The sequence below is a fragment of the Oryzias latipes genome, chromosome 9 (genome assembly GCF_053564925.1).
Source record: "Oryzias latipes strain Hd-rR chromosome 9, Olatipes_Hd-rR_3.1".
NCBI classification, from domain to species: domain Eukaryota; kingdom Metazoa; phylum Chordata; class Actinopteri; order Beloniformes; family Adrianichthyidae; genus Oryzias; species Oryzias latipes.
In genome coordinates this window covers 33,908,746-33,915,928 of record NC_136245.1, presented here as the reverse complement: position 1 = coordinate 33,915,928, position 7,183 = coordinate 33,908,746, and the positions used below count along the sequence as shown (strand labels likewise).

The 7,183-nt window shown below is 46.6% G+C and overlaps 1 pseudogene across 1 annotated transcript; it reads left to right on the top strand.

The window, feature by feature from the left end:
- Positions 1 to 1,826: 1,826 nt before the first annotated feature.
- On the top strand, positions 1,827 to 4,901 carry LOC101158201 (zinc-binding protein A33-like; annotated as a pseudogene). Its single transcript, XR_013658023.1, has one exon. The product of XR_013658023.1 is annotated as a zinc-binding protein A33-like (transcript).
- Positions 4,902 to 7,183: the final 2,282 nt, after the last annotated feature.

Sequence of the window (7,183 nt, the reverse complement as noted above, 5' to 3'; positions counted from 1 at the left end):
AGCCACTGCCTCCAACAGATCAGCGCGTGGATGCAGAACAACTTTCTCCAGCTAAACTCAAACAAGACCGAAGTTATTATTTTTGGCCCACAGAAACAAAGAGAAAGTGTCAGCAGCTACCTTCATTCTCTGTCTCTTAAACCCTCAAATCAAGTCAGAAATCTAGGGGTAATCATGGACTCTGACCTGAACTTTATCAGCCATATCCAGTCAGTAACATCAGCGGCATTTTACCACCTGAAAAACATTGCCAAAATCAAAAACATAGTGTCAAAGCCAGACCTGGAGATACTTATCCATGCATTTGTCTCCAGCAGGTTAGACTACTGTAACGGCCTGCTCACCGGCCTCTCCAAACGAGCTGTAAAACAGCTTCAGTACATCCAGAATGCTGCTGCTCGAGTCCTGACCAGAACCAGGAAGTATGATCACATTAGTCCTGTGCTCAGGTCTTTGCACTGGCTCCCTGTACCTCAAAGAATAGACTTCAAAGCAGCTCTGCTTGTGTACAAGTCTCTCCATGGCCGAGCACCAAAGTACATCTCTGACATGTTAGTGCCATATGAACCATCTCGTACTCTGAGGACCTCAGGGGCCGGCCTCCTGTTGATTCCCAGAGTCAGAACTAAACAAGGGGAATCAGCGTTTCAATATTCTGCAGCTAAAATGGAACAGCCTCCCTGAAGTCGTAAGACAGGCCTCTTCTGTGTTCATGTTCAAATCTAGACTTAAAACATTTCTGTTTAGCCGTGTATATGACTGAAAGGTCCTATCTGCACTTTTCTTTCCTTTCCTTCCTTTATTTTAAATCAATTTTCACATTTTTTCTTTTCTTTTAAGGTAAATTTTACGTTGATTATTTCTATGATATATTGTGATTTTAATTCATTTTTCTGTTTTGTGAAGCACCTTGAATTACTTTGTGTGCGAATTGTGCTCTACAAATAAACTTGCCTTGCCTTGCCTAAACCGTCCTGTGTCGCCCTCTAGAGGCGACCCGAGGGATCGTCCCGGGGATTCTTCTGTGTTGTTTGCTGCAGAATCAGAGGGGAGCTTCTTTGAAAAGGTCCAACTTGTCCCTGTGGTCAGCCCTTCCACAGCAGAGAAAGAGGATCCTCCTGAACCCAAGTCCAGCAGTCAATTAGGACAACAATGGGACAAAAGAGCCAGGATCCAGTTACTGAAAGGAAGGGAAGGTGAGAAGGCCGGAGGACAAAGCCCGCTGCAGTCAGAGAGCAAATCTGTAAAAGATCTCCATGGAAGAGGCAGAACCAACATCAACCTGAGACATTTAGAGCTCAAGAAGAAGTAGAACAGAGAATAAAGCTGCTGCTGTGGGAAAATAACTGTCAAACTATCACACCATTGATATTACTTACTAAGACATATGGATGTCAAATTTAAAACTAAAAAGTTACCATTTCAAACAATTCAGGAAACAAAAGCTGTAATTGTTCATTCATCTGGCGCCCCCTACTGACCAGTGGAGTCCCAGCAACTTCTTTTTGCATTCAGACTGAATGATCCAGCAGAGGACCAAAGTCTGGCAAATGTTCTCAGCACACCTCCCCAGGTGGCATCCAGACCAGATACCTGGGCCCCCGACACGGCCCGACCCCTCTGCAGGTGAAGGAACAGAAGCTCTGCCCCCAGTTCTCTGCAGGTTTCTGTTAGCAGCCAGCCGGCAGGAGGGAACCCAGAAGCGTAAAGAGCTCAAATCAGTGGGAGGCTCCAAAAGCCTCAGCCCACCTGGAATGAAACAAATCAAGGGACAAAAATAGAAACTATTAAAAAAAAAGGGGGGGGGTGGATATGACATGATATGACATGAAAAATGTTAAAGACAGAGATGCAGCAGATAGATCTGCTCAGTTCAGACCAAGAACTGAAATAGTTTCATTCCATAAAGAGCTTTAAACCTGAATCAGATCCAGGTTGAAGTGGTTACCATGGAAACAAACATCTGTCTGCAGAGAGAACTTTAGTTAGATCCACTGCTCTGTCATTTCAACCGGATCTGCCTACTGGTTGCTGCAGGTTTCCTGTGAGAGGAAATGACACCCGCAGAAGCTGAAAGAACGACTGATGGACTGAACTCTGGCGCCATTAGAGAGGATCAGACCGTTGTTAGAAAAAGACCACATTTATTGAATAATTTCCGCCTGAAGCCGGTGAGTCCTGAGACTAAGTGACTTTGGTTAGAAATGGCCGAGGGAACTGCTGTTCTGGAATCTTTCCTGAGCTGTCACATCTGTTCAGAAACCTTCAGAGATCCCGTAACTCTGAGCTGCAACCACAACTTCTGCTCGAGCTGCCTGAAGACGTTCTGGGAACAAACTCAGAGAAAAAACTGTCCATCTGCAAAAAGAAATCCTCTAAAAAGCACACGCAACTGAACTTTAGCCTGAAGGAACTTGCTGACTCGTTTGCTGGAAGACGGAAATCTGGATCCTCATCAGGGGCAGAAGAGCAGAAGGTCCTGGTGGTCTGTGAGAAACACCAAGAAGAACCCAAACTGTTCTGCAAAGACGAGCAGAGAGCTGTGTGTCCCGTCTGTGAGTTTTCTCAGCACCAGAGTCACACAGTGGTTCCTGTGGAGGAAGCAGTCCGAGCGCTGAAGGAGGAGCTGGAATCAGACATGAAGTCTCTGACGGACAGGAAGGACCAATGCAGACGAGTGGAGGAGACGTTCCAACGTGTGATGCGGCACTTTGAGAAGCAGCTGCTGTCCACGGAGACGCAGATCAGAGCCCAGTTCAACAAGCTCCACCAGTTCCTGGAGGAGGAAGAGGAGTCCAGGGTGGCAGCTCTGAGGGAGGAAGAGGAGCAGAAGAGGAAGACCATGATGGGAGAGATGAAGAGGATCCAGGAGCAGATGTCCTCTCTGTCAGAAAGTATCAGTGCTGTTGAAGCAGAGCTGCAGAAAGACAAGGAGGCCTTCCTCAGCAGCTATAAAGCCGCTCAGAGCAGAGCCAGAGTCCAGAGCTCGCTGCCAGAACCTCAGCCGCCCTCAGGAGCTCTGCTAGACGTGGCCAAACATGTGGGCAACCTGTCCTTCAGAGTCTGGGAGAAGATGAAGGAGAAGGTCCACTTCAGCCCGGTCCTGCTGGACCCAAACACCGCGAACAGATGGCTCCATCTCTCTGGTGATCTGACCGGCGTGAGAAACGGAGAAACTCCTCAGCAGCTTCCAGACAATCCAGAGAGACACATGAAATACAGCAACGTCTTCGGCTCCGAGGGCTTCAGCTCCGGCAGACACGGCTGGGAGGTGGAGGTGGGAGACCACCCCCACTGGAACATCGGCGTGGCCAAAGAGTCCGTCAACAGGAGGGACGAGTGTTCTGCTTCACCCAAATATGGGATCTGGTGTTTGGTTCACCGGGAGGGAAAATACACCAACGGTGATGGTCAGACTGTCACCCTGACCACGATTCTCCGGAGGATCAGAGTCCAGCTGGACTATGACGGCGAGGAGGTGACCTTCTCCGATGCTGAAGACAAGGCGGACGTCTACACTCACAGAGACACGTTCACCGAGAAACTTTTCCCGTATTTCTGTGCTGGGAAATGTGGAGCAGCGAAAACGTCTAAACTCCAGATCTGTCCGACTGATTGACCTGATTGGACTCCCTGGTCATGAAAACCACCGACAACTTCTGTTTCATCCTATTTGGATCCGTGTTTCTTCCCACATTCCCCTTTATCTGATGATGACGAGAAACGGGAAGATTTTCTTCATCACTTCATCAAAGTTCATCAAATGATTCCTCTAGAATGAAACAACAGAACTGTTGTAATCTCTCTGGAATCATGAATAATGTTTTGTGTTGTGGTCATGTTGTTGCTGTGAGGATTGTGGGCTTTCGTTTGGCTCGTCGTGTTCTCTGTCAGTCCCTCCAGGTTCAAGTTCTTCATCCACGGCGGTCTCCATTTCTGTTTTTAGTCCTCAGTGCACTGAAGTGTGTCGTTTTCAGTTCTGCATCACCAGTTCATCTACTTTAACCCCTTTGTGTTTCTCCACAAACAGGTTCTAAACCTGTTTAGGTTTACTTATTGGTTGAATGCTATAAAGCTATAATGCTATAAAGCATTCAGCCCATTTTTTTCTGTTTTTTCTTTATTTCTTTCTATATTATTGTATCTTCCATCATATTTTGCTGCTTTTTCATCAATTTCAACCATTCAACTATTCAAATGTTCAGCTCTTTCAGCTTTTTCCAGCTATAACTTTTGGTCCTTCAAATCCTTGAACTTTTCCAGATATTCCAGGATTATATAATATATAATAGATATTATATATATTATATTATTCCATGACCTGTCTGCTGAACCTGGTTGGTAGCGTCATGGTGTGACATGAGGTGTGGTGCACGGCTTTGCTGGTTCAATTCCCGGCTCTGGCTTTTTTCACAAACGTATCTTTTCTTATTGTGCTGTTTTCGCTTTATTTATGGTCAACTTTGATCACTTTTTTCCTTATTTGTATTTTTTTGGCAGTTATTACATTTTAGGTTTCATTTTCATTCAGAAATACAGCATTCATCTTGGAAATGCAGCTCCTTCTAGCTCCATGTTTCAGTTTCTACCACCAAGCTCAGATTCCTGCATTTGGGCCCCCACATCTCTGGAGGTTAGTTACTTCATACTCTTATTTGGGTTTGCCTACGACTTTTGGAGAACTGAGATGGACTCCTGGAAAGCTGCTGAAAATGATTATTTTTCTCATGCGACTCCAGGGCAGACATGCACGTGTTTGTTATCTTTTCACTTTGTGACTTTTAGCAACGGTATTGTTTTGAATGGAGTGCTGAAGCTAGTGCTTCTTTTTTTTTTGCTCTTCCTGTTCTTCTTTGTTGTTTTTGCAAATATATTTACATTAATAAACTATTCAAAACATGCTTTCTTTGTCGCAGACAGTAAAGAAATCTCTTTTTGTATTCTTCACATTTCCAAACCAACACGCTGTTGCATCAGTAACACTTGTCTCCGTTAAAGATGTGCGTTTGTTACGTATCAAAGACCGCCACACAACACAACTATTTGCAGTTGTAGGCTCTGTTAGAAGAGACTTCCCTGTTGCACACCAGACGTCATTAAAAACGTCATGTTAGTGAGAAAACCCACCTGACAGAATCCTTTGGCTGTATCCGTGTGGACGGCCCTCCGTCCTCCTCCATCCAATCACAGAGCACGCTTGATTGTCTTCCAAGTTCATGTTCATCTCTGCCAGTGGGATTTTTATCATGTTTTGTTGGCCAACTGCAAACACAGACATTTGGGGCAACCTCCCCTGTTAGAAGACTCCCATCCTGTCCCTCCAGGAGGTTGGGTTGACTGGATGTGAGACTCTGTCTAACAGGGGACACCGCTACAGCACAGCCACCTGACTAGCATCATCCTTTACAGGTACAGTACTTTTAAAGTACAGCGGGTAACCTTTGTTCCAGACATGGAAACTGGATCTTTGCCGTTTCTGTATTCTCAAGATTTAAAGGAATCACCCTTAGTCCTGCCCGACCCTCCCACCCCCCGGAACTTCACTGTCATAGCCCTTGTGCTATCTTTTAGGGTCCAGATGACCCCCCCCCCCCCCCCCCCCCTCCATTGACGTGTTCTCCCTACCATGACAAAGGTGGATAAAGGTGGAAAGATTTCATGTAATCCATGGACACCAGTGAAGATCACAAATCATTGAAGAAAAAAGGTTCAGAGCACTGTCTAGTGGGTCTAGATGACCCAACTCCCAACGTTAAAGTGCCTAGGATAGCATAAGGGTTACAGTGCCTCTGAGGCACGTTAGCGATGGGAGTGGAGTGGGGTCATCTGGACCCCACAAGACAGTACCCTTACTAAGCCAATACCTGTCTTGTTAATGTTTACGTGCCTTGGATAACACAAGGGATAATGATGTATTTGCCCTGACCTTAACAAGGGCGAGGCAAATACATTGCTCCTGGGGGAACCCAATTACAGTGTGGGTGTGACAACTGAAGCACTCAGATGATTCAAGGATTCAAGGAGTATTTATTGCCATTTTCAGTGAACAGAGCAGCTTCACAGAATAGAAATTTGCTGCGGTGCTAATGTGCGACATAAAACACTTAAGAATAGAAAAAATGAACAACAGTAAGCAAAAAAAATGACAATGATCAGAACAATAATAGAAAAAGAATTGTGCAAACAGTGCAAACTGAGGTAGTGGACTGGTATCAGGACATACAGGTGAAAAGGTTTAAGGGGGGAGGAGTTAAAAAGTGTTCATGAGTTCATGCAGAGGAAAAGAAACTGTTCTTGTGTCAGGATGTTCTGGTCCTGATGGACCTTAGCCTCCTGCCCAAAGGGAGTAGATCAAGTAGACCATGTCCAGGGTGAGATGGGTCGGCTGCTGTCCAACCTGCACGTCCTCGGGTTCTGGAGACATATGGGTCCTGGACAGATGGAAGCCTGCAGCCAATCACCTTCTCAGCTGAGCGCACACTACGCTGCAGTCTGTTTATGTCCCTGGTTGTGGCTCCGGCGTACCACACGGTGATGGAGCAGGTGATGATGGATTCTATGATGGCCGTGTAGAACGGCACCATCATCTGGGCCAGCAGCCTGGCTTTCTTCAACTGCTGCAGGAAGTACATCCTCTGCTGGGCCTTTTTGAGCAGAGAGCTGATGGACACCTCCCACTTGAGGTCCTGAGTGATGGTGGTGCCGAGGAAACGGACCGAGTCCACTATGGTGATGAGAGAGTCTGTCAGGATGGGAGGGGGTGAGGGGGCTGTGACTTCCCTGAAGTCCACAATAATCACCACTGTCTTTCTGAAAGAGAGCGGTGAAGCCTGCGTCCAAGATCACCAGGACCCCTCTGCCCTCGCTGCAGAGCATCTACAAGCTCAGGGTCCACAGGAGAGCTGCCTCCATTATCAAGGACCCCACCCACCCACCAACAAGTTCTGTTCACTCTCCTCCCCTCGGGACGGAGGTACAGATGTGTGAAGGGCAGGACTACCAGACTCCCTCTGCCATCAGACTTACCGTTTGCCTGGTGGGTCTTTCCGTCATCTGCTTCGTAGAAGCCGGTTCTCCCTCTAATGCAGCTTTGGGTTTCAAACCTGTGACAGCTCATCTTCAATGTCCTTGCTGAAAGAAGGTTTTTTACTCAAAATTGTTTAACACACGACCCCATTCGTCC